Here is an 18,398-nt window from a genome sequence, read left to right on the forward strand (position 1 = left end):
AAATTATTTTTCTTAATTATTTCAATCCTTTAAAAAAAAAGGAGATCAATCTCTTTTTTTTTTTTTTTTCCTTATTTGTTTCAATCCTTTTTAAATTATTATCAGACATTTTAATCCTTTTCAATATCCTTTTTTTGGTTGTGATTTTATATTACTATTATTACTTCATTGATTTCATCTCTTCCTTATTGATTAACTTGGACTTTCCCTTTTTGGCATTTTATATTTTGTGGTGTTCTTTTATTTTTATTTATTTTGTTTATTTATTTATTTTTATTATTGTTATTTTTTTTCTTAACCTTGATTTACTCATGTTTTAACCTATTATTTTAGATTCTTATTAACTGGATTAATTCCTTTAATGCCTCAAGTTTGACCAAAAACTATGTTGATTTTGATTTTGATTATTTACATTTATTTATTGTTTTTATCTTTATTTTTTAATATTTTTATTTCATTGGTAGTTTATCACTTATTATATTTAAATACTTTTAACAGTTATGTTCTAATAATTAGATTTCTCTACTCGAAACTAGTTGTTATTTTCTGACCATCAGAATTTATTGTTCTCTTTATTTAATCTAATGCCATGATATGATTCTCCATCTTGTCCTGATGATGAACCACACTAGATGGTTCGAAACACATCAGAAAAATATTTCTGATGTGATTATTACCGAAAGATTTCTCAATAAACTAATTTTTTTTGTCTAGTGCTTTGATATCTTATTGTAGATTTTTTAGTAACATGAATTTTCTTCCACTTTTTTATTTTGAGGGTGAAGTGGGTTTGATATAGGTGAGTGTTAAGGTGATTCGGGAAAATGGTGGCAATCAAATAAATCTGTTGGCTGAAGAGATGGATAAGTGATTCCATGGGAAACATTAAGTTATGTTCAAGATACAATGTATGAATTCTAGAATCAATAAATATTTGAATGGAAGTATTTTTTTTTTGTAAGTAAGCACCTGTGAGGGATTTGAATCAGTGACCTAACCTATTGCAAGGAGTGCCTTATCAATGCACCCATTCACCATCAATCCAAAAGCCCATAGGTTATTTGAATGGAAGTATTGGGTTAGTGAAGTAGTGGAATTGTTTAAGATGGTTTTCCTTTCAATACAAAGGAGTTGTTTCTCAACATAATTGTAAATGGAGAGCTTATATGAATGTAAGTTGTGAGAGATTATGGTTGGGAACTTTTATCCATGAAATTTAATCTATATTAACATATGATAGGGCTTAAGTTCATACGCCTAGAAGTTACTCAAAATATTTTTGATGGAAAAAATTGTCCAATAGAAAATAACTTTCTATAGTTTGTACACCAAGGAACGGGTGGTACAAATGATCAAAGATCATTTCTATATATAAAAAAAATATTTCATATCAATAAACTATTTCATAAATCGATCCATAGCCATAACCCAATGATCTAATTATATATGGTAAAATTCAATGAAATTAACAACAAAATAATGCAAGTTCCTAATTGATAATGGCTTAATGCACTTGTGTTTTCTTTTTCTAATTGGAGAAAAAAGCCATTGACACTTTGTTTGCTACTCCTATAATAGCTCGAGGATCTACTTCTTGTCCATCTCTCCATCAAAAGGCATTTCTCTAACTGAGTTTGGTGCTACAAATAGTATGACTAGCTCAAGTGCTTCTTTGTTGTTGTGGACCCAAGAATGATCTCTCATGATGCTTTATGTGACAAGGGCCATGTTAGGTAGGGGCCTAATAGGCCATTCATTATATAATATAATTTTTTAGCTATATGTCTTATTCTCGTGAGTTCTATATTATATTATAGTCCCCAAATTTTGCATGGTCATTTATAATAAGTTACTTGTTTGCCCTTTCACATTCTTATAGTTAACAATTCTTCTATTTTGATATCTATCTACTTGAGATGGGTTGAGGATGATGTTGTGCTTTTCTAATATCCTTGGATTGCTTTCTTCCTTTCAAATTTTGGTCTATTTTTTGCAATTCTGCAAAGTGCAAGCCATTACAGTTGTTTTCCATCCAGATCTTTCTTTTGGTATTCTTAACTCCCTCCTTGTCGAATTCACCTGCTTTATCTCATGTCTCTCATTTAAGATAATGAGGATGATCTCATTGTAAAAATTATAAGATCATTATACATAATGAAAGTATTGTACAAAATGGGATGACATTGTGCTACCTAAACGTTGCAACATTGAGTTGAATACTAGACCCAAACCAAGTTATGTTTTTATTATAAGATCATTATACATAATAAAAAATTAAATGTCTTTGTTGGCACCTTTTTCCTATAATTAGAAAAAGGTGTTTATAAATTAATAACATGAAAACATTGTGTAAAATGGGATTTCCCTTGCCAATCTCCAACTAGATATAGAGTTTGGATATTGAGTATGGATAAATGAGCTTTTATTGTAAGATCAATATACATAATAAAAACATTAAAATAACTATTCACACTTTTCTTTTTTTGCAATATAGGTTGGTACTAGTTATTTTCCTTTGTTATACTTCAATCATGCCTCTTCTATCCATGAGGTTCATCTGGGTTATATATGATCCCGACGTATAATAACATAGGTTGTTTACATTATAAAATTGTATTTTTCGTTCAAATATTTTGAATTTCTCCGGGACATTATAGAATCTAGTCTTTTGGGTTTCTCCGAGACATATAGAATCTATTCTTCTATGGGGATGATTGTCAACCTATGTGTTTAAAATCCTCCATCTTGATTGTCCTTCCATTGCTTTGTGCTCCAAAAGCAAAGGCTACATATCCATAGGATAATTGGCAATCCTCTGCATGACTAGCTCCACATACATCGATCTACGAAATTTTCCTAGCATGTTCCTCTTAGTGCATGGTTTATGATATATTCTGACACCCAGAGCATGCAATATCAAAATTGGTCCACCTAGCTGATTTTTGTTCATCCATCTATTTAAAAGTGCTCACTGCCATTTTTTTCCTCATAGATACTTACAATGCCATCTTCCTTCCCCTTTCTTTTGAGGTCCCCCCTTATTGAGTGCTCTCCCTATCTCCCTTAATATGTAGCGTATCTTCATTCTAGTGAACTTACTCGGACAACTTAGTTACAAATTTAGGAACATATCCATTTTAGATATTTGTTACTAACTAATTAGAAATTTTATCAAGTTTTGTAACTATATATGGTGACATTTTTCCATATTTCTGTTCTTACATCTAATCACTCTAGGTTGCCATGATTTAGTAATGTTTTATGCAATTGTAAATTCAGGGGAAATTCGAGTGCCATTTGCATTGTAGAAAGTTAAAATGACCTATATTGACCTTAATTGCAAAAATATCCTTTTTGGCTTCATTTTGACATGAGGTAAATGTTGGGAATAATGCTTAATTTTGTTATGTAAATTGTTGACAAATTAGTCAGCATATTTTGTGTTCTCTGTGCAAAATTAGGACAACAAATTATTAGGGTGGTCAGTAAGATTGGTAGTGTCAATAGAGTTGTTTCAGATTAGATAGTTGATTGATAATCATATTAGTAATATGTTTACTATATAACAATGTAGTTAATGGTTTAATTGAATATGAGATTTACAATAGGTTTGAGCTCACACAGTGGTTGTGTTTTATTTGTTAATTTGTTTTTTTTTTTATGATTTTTTCTTCATAATTATATTGGCTTATTAGCTAGCTTAAAGAATCCATTTCATATTCTACAAGTGGTATCGGAGCACGTAAAATTATTTTGGGTTAAAGTTTTATTTTCGGAATTTCGCCAAAGTTAATCATGTCGAATTCTAACCAGATGCGAGTTCTGGAATTTGATGGGAACGATTATGATTATTGGTGCATTAAGATGCCAACCTTTTTTATTGGAAAAAAATTATGGGAGATTGTTGAATCAGATTATGAGGAGCAAGCTGATTGGAATGCCCTTACATCAAATGAAAGAACAACGAGAAAGGAAGCAAGGAAGAAGAATTCTCAAGCTTTGTTTCACATTCAGATAGCTCTTGATAAGAGCTTATTTCCAAGAATATCAGGAGAAAAAACTGCCAAAGATGCCTAGGAGACTCTACAAGAAGCTTACCAAGGTAGTGATCAAGTTAAGGTGGTCAAGCTTCAGACATTGAAGTGAGAGTTCAAGAATTTGAAGATGCAAGAAGCTGAAAGTGTGAGTGACTATTGTGTGAGAGTCAAAGATGTGGTCAATAAAATGGCTACACTTGGAGAAACTGTAAGTAATGAATTTTTAATTAAAAAGGGATTGAGATATTTAACACAAAGATGGAATCCTATTGCCATAATCATGGAAGAAAGTATGGATTTGACAAAACTACAATTTTTCAATTAATTGGATCCTTGATGTCTCATGAGGAAAGATTGAAGGACACTTTTGAAGGTGTAGAGAAAGATTTTTCCTCTAAATTACAAATTACAGAGAATGAAGATGCAAGCAGCAGTAGTGCCAAAATCAATCAAGGTCAAGGTAAATGAAAAAGCCCAAATTCTTCAAGAGGTAGAGGAAGAGGTGGCTCAAGTGGAAGAGGTAGTTTCAGAGGAAGAGGTAGAGGTAGATTTGATAAGATAAATGTTCAATGTTACTATTGTAGCATGTATGGCCACTTTGAAAGAGAATGAAAATTGAAAGAAGGTGAAAATGATAACTATGCTTGAGAAAGTGGTGAGTATCCTCTGGATCACTTATTTTTATCTTATGCCAAAGGTGAAAATACTAGTAAAGATGTTTGGTACCTAGATTTTGGATGCTCTAACCATATGACAGGGAATGAGAAGTTGCTTTTAGCAAAGGATGGAAGTTTCAAATACAAGATATAGCTTGGTGATGATAAATCATTGGAGGTTGCTACTAAAGGAGATATGGAGGTCAAAACAAAAGAAGGTATAAAGAGTATTCATGAAATTTATTATACTCCACAATTGAAGCATAATTTTTTGAGCATTGGGCAGCTATGTGAGAAAAATTATAGAGTAGTCTCTGAAAATAAGACATGTACTATCTATGATAAGAATAAGGAAATTAGGGTGATCATTGTTGTGCCTATGACAAGAAATAGGATGTTTCCCTTGAGGTTTGATGAACATAACAACAATCCTGCAAATATGGCTTATGAGGATTCAAGTTGTTTATGGCATCTCAGGTGTGGACATTTAAATTTTCAGAGTTTGATGTTTCTAACCTCACATGCATTAGTTTCTCGTTTGCCCAAGGTAGAAAAGCATAAAGAGGTTTGTGAAGGATGTGCTAAAGGAAAGCATGCAAGGGAAAGGTTTCCAAAGGGCACTACATGGAGGGCTCATCACCCACTTCAGCTTGTTCATTCAGACATATGTGGTCCTATGCAGACTAAAAGTTTGGGTAAGTCATCATATTTCATCACCTTTATTGATGATTACTCACGAAATTGTTGGGTACATATTTTGAAGGCCAAAAGTGAGGCCCTCAATACAATCAAGAAGTTCAAAGACCTCGTAGAAATGAGAAAGGGTACAAGACCAAATGTTTGCGGACTGATCGTGGAGTATAATTCTGCTCAAAAGCTTTCGAGAGATTTTGATATGAATGGCATCAAGAGGTAGCATACTATGGCATACACACCCCATTAGAATGACATAGCTGAAAGGAACAATTGCACTGTGGTTGAAATGGAAAGATGCATGTTACAAACTAAGGGGTTGAGCAATTCTTATTGGGGAGATGCAGTTGCTAGCAGTATACATCCTCAACTGTAGCCCCACCAGTGCACTGGAAAAGATGACTCCTTATGAAGCTTGGTATGGAAAAAAGCCTAATGTTAATCATTTCAAAGATTTTGGTTGTTTGGCTTATGTGCACGTACTTGATCAAAATAGAAAAAAGTTATATGCAAAGAGTGAGTTATGTATTTTTATTGGGTATAGTGAGACAAGAAAGGCTTATAAATTGTATAATCCTCTAACTAACAAGCTTATTGTCTCAAGAGATGTAATTTTTTATGAAGGGGGAGTTTATGGTCATAAAAAAGGCCATGTTGAGAAGACAAAATCTATTTTGAATGATGATATAATTGTTGATATTGATCATGAGCAACCAACTAATGTTTTTGTAACTAGTGGGTTAACTCCACCAAGCAACCCTTCATCAATTTCTTCAACATCAAGTTCAAGTCCAACTTCTTCTCCAAGTTCTACAAGGAAGGTAAGAATTTTGAGTAATATTTATCAGAGGAGTGCAAATCAAGCACATGAAGAAAGCCCAATAGGTGAGATAGTCAATTTCACTTTATTAGCCAAGGCTAATTTAAAACCAACATGTTTTGAAGATGCATGGACTAATGAGGTTTGGATGCAAGCCATGCAAGAACAGATGGATTCCATTCAAAGGAATTCCACTTGGAAGTTGACAGAGATTCCACATGACAAGAAAATGATTGGCACCAAATGGGTCTATAAGACTAAATTTAACAGTGATGGGAGTGTTGAAAGACACAAAGCAAGATTAATTGCTAAAGGATTCACACAAAAGTATGGAATTGATTATGAAGAGACATTTGCACCAGTAGCAAGACAAGAGACCATTACAATGTTGATTTCGTTAGTAGCTCAGAAAAAGTGGAGCATACATCATATGGACGTGAAAAGTGCCTTCTTGAATGGGTACTTAGAAGAGGAAGTATATGTGGAGCAGCCATAAGGTTTTGAAGTGGAAGGAAAGGAGAATAATGTCTACAAGTTGAAGAAGGCTTTATATGGTCTCAAGTAAGCACCAAGAGCATGTTATGTAATGATTGATGGATAATTTAAGGAAAATGGCTTCGAGAGAAGTAAGAGTGATCCTACCCTTTAATAGAAACAAGAAGGTATTGGTATTCTAATCATAAGTTTGTATGTTGATGATCTATTGTATATGGGTAGTAGTTCTAAGATGAATGATAAATTCAAAGTTGCTATGATGAATGAATTTGAGATGAAAGATCTAGGCATCATGAAATATTTCTAGGAATGGAGGTTTATCAAACTAAGGATGAGGTTTTCATTTGTCAGACAAAGTATACACAGGATATGCTAAATAAATTTGATATGCTTGATTGTAATCCATCCCCTACTCCAAGTGCTCATGGAGATGTGTTATGTAGAGATGATGGTGCTGATTTAGTTGATGAGAAAACTTAAAGAAATAGTGTGGGGAGCTTCATATTTCTAACCCACACAAGGCTATGAAAAATCCATCTGAAATACATATGAAGGCAGCCAAGAGGATTTTAAGGTATGGGAAAGGCACTCTAAATTTTGGTATTTGAAAAGTTCAATCTTGTTGGATTTAGTGATTCAAATTGGGGAGGTGTATTGATGACCGTAATTCGACATCTGGAAATTGTTTCTCTTTTGGTTTTGGTTTAATTACATGGAGCTCAAAAAAACAAAGCATTGTTGTAGTGTTATCCATAAAAGCTGAGTATGTTGCAATTAGCTTAGTAGGTACACAAGCTCTTTGGCTCAAAAAATTTTTGGAAGAAATTGGAGAAAAACAAATTCAGTCTACAATGATTTATTGTGATAATGTAAGTGCCATCAAGTTAGCAAAGAATCCTGTTCATCACAGCAATACAAAGCATTTTGACATAAAATATCACTTCATTCGATATTTGGCATAGAAGAAGGATATTGAATTGAAGCATATAAATACACCAAAGCAGTTGCAAAAGATTTTGGCAATAGTAAATACTCATTAATAAGGGGGAGTGTTGGGAATAATGCTTATTTTTGTTATGTAAATTAGTGACAACAAAATTAGGACAACAAATTGTTAGCGTGGTGAGTAAGATTGGTAGTGTCAGTAGAGTTGTTTCAGATTAGACATTTGATTGATAATCATATTAATAATATGTTTACTATATGACAATGTAGTTAATGGTTTAATTGAATATGAGATAGATTGTTAGCGTGGTGAGTAAGATTGGTAGTGTCAGTAGAGTTGTTTCAGATTAGACATTTGATTGATAATCATATTAATAATATGTTTACTATATGACAATGTAGTTAATGGTTTAATTGAATATGAGATAGGTTTGAGCTCACACAGTAATTGTGTTTTATTTGTTAATTTGTTTTTTTATGTGTTTTTCTTCATAACTATGTTATCAGCTTGCTTAAAGAATCCATTTCATAATCTACATTAAATTTGTAGCCCAGAGCCACAAAAAAATAAAGTTGTACAAAGGAATCAACTACTCAGCATTTATGTATACAATCACAAATTCTCAAAGTTGCTTAAATGTAGATGTACAAAGGGATCGATCACTCGGCATTTATGTATATTGTCACAAATTCTCAAAAGTTGCTTCAAATTAAGCTGTAGCAAGGAATCGACCACCCCGCATTTATGTATACTGTCACAATTTCTCAAAAGTTGCTTCAAATTAAGTTGAAGTTGTACAAACGAATCGACCTCTCATAGATTTTCAAAAGTTGTTTCACTCTAGCCCGTGACGCGATTGATTTGGATGTATTATGAATGTGCAAGTAATACTATTAACAAGTGACAAACTTAAGGATCTCTAGACCCGACAAATTATGGGAATCTATTAACCCTGTGCGGGAAGATAACTGCATGTAGGCCGACTACTATTTATAAGAAATTCTTATGAGTTGACATATCATCTGATTGAGTTCAATATCTCTGCAACTGGTGGTGCATTTAGGAAGATGGCCTTGCCTTCCTCTTTATTGTCATCCCACATTTCCATAGCTCGCTTAATGCAGGAACCAGTGCTGGCAAACGGAGAAGCTTGTACCAACGATGGCGTACTAAAGGTGACTATATAATTTCTATTGTGTTTATAATATGATATAAATCTATTTTTCCTGTTTTCGTTTGGTAGAAAAATCTGCTATATCATTTGGTAGAAAATAATTTAACTTTTAAGAAGACTGCCATTTGATTTATGTTGAGAAATTAATTTCGGTCTAGGTATTTTGTTATCGATTCATCATTTAGTTATTTTGTTATCGATGATTCCGGATATAACATATAATATGTGATTCAGGTATTTTGTTATTTACCTTTCGAAGCACGAAGTGTGATCTATATTTAAGAAAAGAGATATGTTGAATTCCAAAATTCAACAACCAAATACCTATGTGATGGATCTGGAAACTATTTTTCAATTTAAATGTTTATAATCTCGTTCTTCCCTGATTGTTTTTTTTTGGATATAACCTTTAGATCCTACACTGGTGAAACGAAAATTTCCTCTAGGTTTTTGGAAGGACCATGTTATCGAATCCCTAATGCCATCTTACAAGGTTAGTAATCTCAGTGCCTGTCGATTGATTAATGCCCATCACTGTAGCAGCTCCTCCGCCATTGTTATAATTGACGACGTGAAATAATTATAGGTTGCACCATCAGACGAGAAGCGTATCGAGACATTAATATCCGAGATTAAGAATATGTTTAGATCTATGGACTATGGGGAAATTAATCCCTCTGCATATGACACTGCTTGGGTAGCAAGGATTCCAGCAGTTGATGACTCTGGGAAGCCTCAGTTTCCTGAGACACTAGAATGGATTCTTCAAAATCAGTTGAAAGATGGCTCTTGGGGTGAAGAATTCTACTTCTTGGCATATGACAGAATACTAGCTACTCTTGCATCCATTATTACTCTTACTATATGGCAGACTGGGGAGTCACAAGTAAAAAAAGGTTTGTACGTACATATTCGATCAGTTAAATATATATATGATTGACAGATATCAGCATTGCCCTTGCTATGTTTTCGTACAGCTGTGACAAAATTATGGTATATTGTCTCCTGTGACATATTTCAGCGATTGAATTTTTCAAGACACAAGCTGGAAAATTAGAGGAGTCGTCTGATATGCACATGCCATGTGGATTTGAAATAGTATTTCCTGCGGTTCTAAAAGAAGCTAAAGCCTTAGGTCTGGATCTGCCTTATGAACTGCCTTTCATCAAGCAAGTCATTGAAAAACGGTAAGCTAAGGTTGAAAGGTTAGAATCTCCTCCGTCATTGATAAATTTGCCATGCCATGATCTCTAGTTAAAGTGATAACTAACTGATTAACTTTACTAATCTTCTCTATGCCTTTCCAACGACGTTACTGTATTCTTTGGAAGGACTGCAAGAAATAATAGAGTGGGAGAAAATAATGAAACTTCAATCCAAGGGTGGATCATTTCTGGGCTTGCAGACATCTACGACCTGTAGAATATGAAATGTCTTATTTCCAGCCAAATGATAAAACAGTACTATGAAGAAAAAAACATATAAAAGATAAAACAATTAAAAAACACAGTGAATGTGTGAGCTAAGAAATGCTGCAAATCTCATATATTAAATTCAACTATAAACTACATTCTTAAATAGTAAAATTATTACTAAAATATTTGTCAATCAACTCTGCAATCAATCTTCCAGCAACTTCCAGCCCTGATCTGCTGCCTACTTTGTCAGCAATTTACATAACTAATTAAGCATTATTCCCAACACTCCCCCTTAATGATTAATGAGGATTGTTGATGCTGAGTATTTATATGGTTCAATTCAATCTCCTTCTTTTGCACCAAATCTCTAATGAAGTGATATTTGAGGTCAAAATGCTTTGTCCTGCTGTGATGAACTGGATTCTTTGCTAACTTGATGGCACTTACATTATCACAATAAATCACTGTAGACTGAACTTGTTTTTCTCCAATTTCTTCGAAAATTTTTCTGAGCCAAAGAGCTTGTGTACCTGCTCAGTTAACTGCAACATATTCCGCTTCTGTGGATGAGAGGGCAACAATGCTTTGTTTTTTTGAGCTCCATGTAATCAAACCAGAACCAAAAGAGAAACAATTTCCAGATGTGGACTTACGGTCATCAAGACTACCTCCCCAATCTGAATCACTAAATCCAACAAGATTGAACTTTTCAGAAGAGTAGTAATGAATACCAAAATTTAGAGTGTCTTTCACATACCTTAAAATCCTCTTGGCTGCCTTCATATGTATTTCAGATGGATTTGTCATATACCTTGAAACAAGTGAAACTGAATATGTAATATCAGGCCTTGCGTGGGTTAAAAATATCAAGCTTCCCACAATACTTCTGTAAGTTTTCTCATCAACTAAATCAGCACCATCATCTCTACATAACACCTCTCCATGAGCACTTGGAGTAGGGGATGGATGACAATCAAGCATATCAAATTTATTTAGCATATCCTGTGCATACTTTGTCTGACAAATGAAAATCTCATCCCTACTTTGATAAACCTCCATTCCTAGAAAATATTTCATGACGCCTAGATCTTTCATCTCAAATTCATTCATCATAGCAACTTTGAATTTATCACTCATCTTAGAACTACTACCCATATACAATAGATCATCAACATACAAACTTATGATTAAAATATCAATACCTTCTTGTTTGTAGTAAAGGGTAGGATCATTCTTACTTCTCTGGAAGCCATTTTCCTGAAAGTATCCATCAATCCTTGCATACCACGCTCTTGGTGCTTGCTTAAGGCCATACAAAGCCTTCTTCAACTTGTAGACATTATTCTCCTTTCCTTCCACTTCAAAACCTTGTGGCTGCTCCACATATACTTCCTCTTCTAAGTACCCATTCAAGAAGGCACTTTTCACATCCATATGATGTATGCTCCACTTTTTATGAGCTGCTAATGAAATCAACATTCTAATGGTCTCCTGTCTTGCCACTGGTGAAAATGTCTCTTCATAATCAATTCCATACTTCTGTGTGAATCCTTTAGCAACTAATCTTGCTTTGTGTCTTTCAACACTCCCATCACTGTTAAATTTAGTCTTATAGACCCATTTGGTGCCAATCTTTTCCTTGTCATGTGGAAGTTCTGTCAACTTCCAAGTGTCATTCCTTTGAATGGAATCCATCTCTTCTTGCATGGCTTGCATCCAAACCTCATTAGTACATGCATCTTCAAAACATGATGGTTCAAATTCAGCCTTAGCTAATAAAGCAAAATTGACTATCTCACCTATTGGGCTTTCTTCATGTGCTTGATTTGCACTCCTCTCATAAATATCACTCAATCTTCTTACCTTCCTTGTGGAACTTGGAGAAGAAGTTGGACTTGAACTTGATGTTGAAGAAATTGATGAAGGGCTGCTTGGTGGAGTTAAGCCACTAATTACAGAAACATTAGTTGGCTGCTCATTATCATTATTAACAATTATATCATTCAAAACAGATTTTGTCTTCTCAACATGGCCTTTTTGATGACCATAAACTCCCCCTTCATCAAAAATTACATCTCTTGAGACAATAAGCTTGTTAGTTAGAGGATTATACAATTTATAAGTCTTGCTTGTCTCACTATACCCAATAAAAATGCATAACTCACTCTTTGCATCTAACTTTTTTCTATTCTGATCAGGTACATGCACATAAGCCAAACAACCAAAAACTTTGAAATGATTAACATTAGGCTTTTTTCCATACCAAGCTTCATAAGGAGTCATATTTTCCAGTGCACTGGTGGGGCTACGGTTCAGGATGTATACTGTTGTAGCAACTGCATCTCCCCAATAAGTGTTGCTCAATCCCTTAGTTTGTAGCATGCATCTTGCCATTTCAACCACAGTACGATTTTTCCTTTCAGCTATGCCATTCTGTTGGGGTGTGTATGTTGTAGTATGCTGCCTCCTGATGCCATTCATATCACAATAACTCTGGAAAGCTTTTGAGCAGAATTCTCCCCCACGGTCAGTCCGCAAACATTTGATCTTGCACCCTCTCTCATTTTCTACAAGGGCTTTGAACTTCTTGAATGTATCCACGGCTTCACTTTTGGCCTTCAAAAAATAAACCCAACAATTTCGTGAGTAATCATCAATAAAAGTGATGAAATATGATGACTTACCCAAACTCTTAGTCTGCATAGGACCACATATGTCTGAATGAACAAGCTGAAGTGGGTGACAAGCCCTCCATGCACTACCCTTTGAAAGCCTTTCCCTTGCATGCTTTCCTTTAGCACATCCTTCACAAACCTCCTTATGCTCTTCTACCTTGGGCAAACCAGAAACTAATGCATGTGAGGTTAGAAACTTCAAACTGTGAAAATTTAAATGCCCATACCTGAGATGCCATAACCAACTTGAATCCTCATAAGCCATATTAGCAAGATTGTTGTTATGTTCATCAAACTTCAAGGGAAACATTTTATTTCTTGTCATAGGCACAACAGTGATCACCCTATTTCCCTTATTCTTATCATAGATAGTATATGTCTTATTTTCAAAGACTACTTTATAATTTTTCTCACATAGCTGTCCAACACTCAACAAATTATGCTTCAATTGTGGAGTATAATAAATGTCATGAATACTCTTTATACCTTCTTTTGTTTGGACCTCCGTAGCTCCTTTGGCAGCAACCTCCAATGATTTATCATCACCAAGCCGGATCTTGGATTTGAAACATCCATCCTTTGTTGAAAACAACTTCTCATCCCCTGTCATATGGTTAGAGCATCCAGAATCTAGGTACCAAACATCTTTACTAGTATTTTCACCTTTGTCATAAGATAAAAATAAGTGATCTTGAGGATACTCACCACTTTCATGAGCATAATTATCATTTTTACCTTCTTTCAATCTGCATTCTCTTTCAAAGTGACCATACCTGTTACAATGGTAACATTGAACATTTCTCTTATCAAATCTACCTCTACTTCTTCCTCTGAAACTACCTCTTCCACTTGAGCCACCTCTTCCTCTACCTCTTGAATAATTTTGGCTTTGCCATTTACCTTGACCTTGATGGCTTTTGGTATTGCTGCTACTTGCATCTTCATTCTTTGTAATTTGTAATTTGGAGGAAAAAGCTTTCTCTACAGCTTCAAAACTTTCCTTCAATCTTTCTTCATGAGACATCAAAGATCCAACCAATTCATAAAACTGTAGTTTTGTTAAATCCTTACTTTCTTCCATGATTATTGCAACATGATTCCATCTATGTGTTAAAGACCTCAATACTTTTTTAATTAAAACTTCATTATTTACAGCTTCTCCAAGTGTAGCCATTTTGTTGACCACATCTTTGACTCTCACACAATAGTCACTGATACTTTCAGCTTCTTGCATCTTCAAATTCTCGAACTCTCGCTTCAATGTCTGAAGCTTGACCACCTTAACTTGATCACTACCTTGGTAAGCTTCTTGTAGAGTCTCCCAGGCAGCTTTGACAGTTTTTGCTCCAGATATTCTTGGAAATAAGCTCTTATCAAGAGCTATCTAAATGTGAAACAAAGCTTGAGCATTCTTCTTCCTTGCTTCCTTTCTTGCTGTTCTTTCATTGGCTGTAAGAGCATTCCAATCAGCTGGCTCTTCATATCCTCATTCAACAATCTCCCACAAGTCTTTTCCAATCAAAAAGGTTAGCATCTTAATGCACCAATAATCATAATCATTGCCATCAAATTCCGGAACTAGCATCTGGTTAGAATTCGACATGATTAACTTTGGCGAAATTCCAACAATACAGCTTTAACCCAAAAAAAATTTACCTGCTCTGATACCACATGTAGAATATGAAATGCCTTATTTCCAGCGAAATGAGAAAACAGTACTATGAAGAAAAAAAAACAATTAAAAAACACTGTGTGAGCTAAGAAATGCCGCAAATCTCATATATTAAATTCAACTATAAACTACAACTATTACTAAAATATTTGTCAATCAACTCTGCAATCAATCTACTTGCATTACAGAGAATTTCCAGCAACTTCTAGCACTGACCATCCTAACAATCTGCACAATCTGCTGCTTTAATTTTACAGACAACACAAAATCTGCTGCCTACTTTGTCAGCAATTTACATAACTAATTAAGCATTATTCCCAACACCGCGGCTGTGTTTATGCACACTGGGAACAAAAAATGCTTGGAATTCTTGAATTTCGTCTTGATCAATGCTATGCAATTTTCAATTTGAAATATAATAATATTTTTACAAGTAGAAAGGTTCATTTTCAAAAATAGTTGAGTAATTTGGCTCATTTTACAGTCCATATAATATGTAAGGTTTTTAATCTTTTATCAAAATTAAAATTAAATAACTATAAAAAAACATTTAAATAATAATTAAATCTCTCAACATCAGATCAGATCCGTATTTAAAATAAATCTCCATCCTTATTTATATAAGAAAACAGACTTTATCTGGTTGATCTATTTGAACGTCTGTGGTCCGTTGATACTGTTCGCCATTTCAAAGAGGAGATCAAGGACGCGTTGTTTACAGGTATTATTTCTTTGGGCATTCTAAAGTACGAGTCAGGTGTTGATCAGCTCACGGTAATTATTATCATATATGAAAATTTTTGAAAGTTGAAAGCTTCTGTGAAGTACTGAATCATTTTATTTAAATATTTTCACAAGAAGTTTTTAGAATCCACATACCGCGAGTAGCAAATGTGACTCATCATCCGGATTGAAATTAGAGGCATTGGATGGGGAAGGGAGAATGCTGTCCGTGATATCGATGATACAGCCTTGGAATCTTGAGACTGCATAGATACAATGTTGGTGTAGAGAGCTGGGAATTGTGAGAACTCTGCAACCAGCATTTTTGGCAGATGTTTTAAAAAAAAATAGAGATGAGAATGGAGAATTCTTTTGCTTCTTGGGTTACAGACATATTAGATGTCAATCGTTGTTCACACGTTGCATTTCCGGGAGAAACGATCAAGAAGGAAGCAAAACCCTGTATGGAAAGTAGCTCTGGAGAATGTGGATGCCTTTGACAAATAGGGAGAGGTAGGTACATGATATTGTTGGCTATTCTAATCATTCCAGATTTTGTAAATATTTCAAGGATTTGGTCAGTAGGTCCAACTTCAAACAGTCGATTTCTCTTTTTGTTGATTAAATTAGATTTAAAAAACCATTATTTCAATTTGTTCTCCAGGTGGAGTATTCACACCAATATCCCTGGCATAGTAGTATGCCAAGGCTGGAGGTTAGAAGGTACATTGAAAATTAAGGACCAAAGGATTTCTGGGTCGGGAAAATTTTGTATATGTAAGATTCATAAAACCAATCTGTAAATTTAACTTTCAGGATCGTATGATTGAGTTTTTCCGTTTTTTCAATTAGTATTATGGACAAGAATAAATATAAATATACTTTGTCAACTCCTTTATGCAACCGAAAAAAAACGGTAAGAAATAAATTATTAAACAACAGAAATGTCTTAAAATATATTTTATCTCTATAAAACCTCCATTAATATTTACTTCCCTCTGTAACTCCCTCTTCCAGGATGCCAAATGTTTTCAACGAAAAATATTTGGAATTAGCAAAATTGGATTTCAATCGACCGCAAGCTTTACACAGACAAGAGCTTCAGGATATTCGGGGGTGTTGCTTATTCCACAATTACGTTTCATTAATATTAAGTCTATCTTCTTACCGAAAGATAACAATATATTTTGCACTGTTCAAAGGTGGTGGAGTTCATCGGGTTTCTCAGAGCTCGGCTTCACTCATGGGGAACGTGTGGCTGAAATATATTTCTCAGCAACGCCTTTTTTGTTTGAGCCAGAATTTGCTACCTGCAGAGCTGTTTACACAAAAACTGCTATTTCCACCGTCATATTAGATGATCTTTATGACGCGCATGGAACTTCAGACAATCTCAACCTGTTTACAGAATCTGTGAAAAAGTAAATTCTTAGTTTATTCTAACTAACTTTTTTATTCCTATTTTTTGTAACGGAAGAGTCTGGAACAGTTTTTAGGCATACATATTCCTGTCCCAAATTAAACCATAAAACTTGTAAGAACTAAGCCAATCTATCTTTATAGATTTGAAAATATCTAATCCTCATATCTGGTGACAGTCAGATTCCAACGAACGTATTTATCTAGTTCTGATTTCTCCTAACAGTTAGATTGCAAGATATTTTCCAGACCTGCAATCAATTGCACAAGAATAGCCCTTTACACTCTACTTAGCTTTTTTTTGAAAATATAAAACCCTTTTGTATCAAAAATAAAAAAAGATAGTAAATATGTCATGCTTCTTGATTACAACTTATTTCTTCAGCATACATTACCTCCAAAAAGACAGTGAGGTCTCTTTCCTGCTAACCTTAACTTCTAGTTCTATAATCCTAACCTCTTTAGTTCACTATCCAACATACTTAGTCCAAATATCTTTTATGATAAAAAGAAAACTTAAAATGTATTCATCTTCTTACAGTAAAAAAAAACCCTTTTGTCTTTCATTCCCCAGCATTGACTTCTAACTCTTTGAGAAGTTGATACTTCCAGCATTTATCTTAACCCATGTTCAAATGTTGTAAAAAAACTTACGAGTTGTGTTCTCCATATCTTAACCCCAGATTTGGAAAGTAAATCTGCAGTCCAGTTGTGTTCTCTATATATGTGATCAATGTTGATGAGTTGGTATGTGCTCACCATAGTCTTGATGTGCTTCATCCAATTATTCAAAATCAGAGGGTTGAAATTATTTAGACCCGTAGCGAGTGGATAATGCCTTTTGCATCCCCATAGACCTGTATGTTCTCAAATCCCAACCATTTCCCTTTTGCATCCCCATAGACCTGTATGTTCTCCAATCCCAAAGATTTCCTTGCTATCAACACTCCCCATAGCCCCACTATCTTTGCCTTATTGTTCGTGCCATCTCCTCCTTCCCACCAAAAAAGATAGCTTTTTCCCAAGTGACAATGTAAACCCCACATCCACATTTCCTCCCACTGCAAGCACCATCTGAGAGTGTATGCCATATGTTTTTCCAAATGATTCTTCTTTGCTTGCTTGATTTTTGAGCTGGTCCTATCTCCAAGAAATGATCCATATGAGATATAGAGGGAGAAAACAAAATTTGTCATGAGTTTTAATCCACTTCCATATGCAGCTTCTTAATATAGTGAATTGCTCCAGCAACATGATGCCAAAAGAGTCCATTACCCCTTCTCAAATAGTCATTGCATATGGGAACTAGAAATAAATGTGCATTATCTTCACTACTTACCTTACATAGGAGGCATATCCCCCACCTTATGAATCCTCTCTTAAGTAAGTTATTCCATATGAGTACTCTGTCCTTTATAGCAAGCCAGCTGAAACACTTGATTTTGTTGGGGATATCCCCTTTCCAAATTTTAGGAATCCTTCTATCCCAATGCCTCCCTAACGATGCAGTTGTATATCTCTTTTAGGGAAGGATGCCCCTTTTTCAAGCCCCCCCATGACATTTGGGCTTGGTGATCATTTAGTGAGATACCTGGTTTCTTAGGTTGCTGATATAATCTTCCCATTAGCTAACATCCCCCTCACTTAGTTGAATGTCCCTACCACTTTTT

General features: G+C 34.5%; 1 pseudogene; it reads left to right on the plus strand.

The window, feature by feature from the left end:
- The first annotated feature begins 8,519 nt into the window (after positions 1–8,519).
- On the plus strand, positions 8,520–16,734 carry LOC149263231 (bifunctional levopimaradiene synthase, chloroplastic-like; annotated as a pseudogene).
- The last annotated feature ends 1,664 nt before the right edge of the window (positions 16,735–18,398 follow it).

The sequence above is a fragment of the Pinus tabuliformis genome, chromosome 6 (genome assembly GCF_031772625.1).
Source record: "Pinus tabuliformis cultivar Carrire ecotype Pingquan chromosome 6, CPIR1, whole genome shotgun sequence".
Classification (NCBI taxonomy): domain Eukaryota; kingdom Viridiplantae; phylum Streptophyta; class Pinopsida; order Pinales; family Pinaceae; genus Pinus; species Pinus tabuliformis.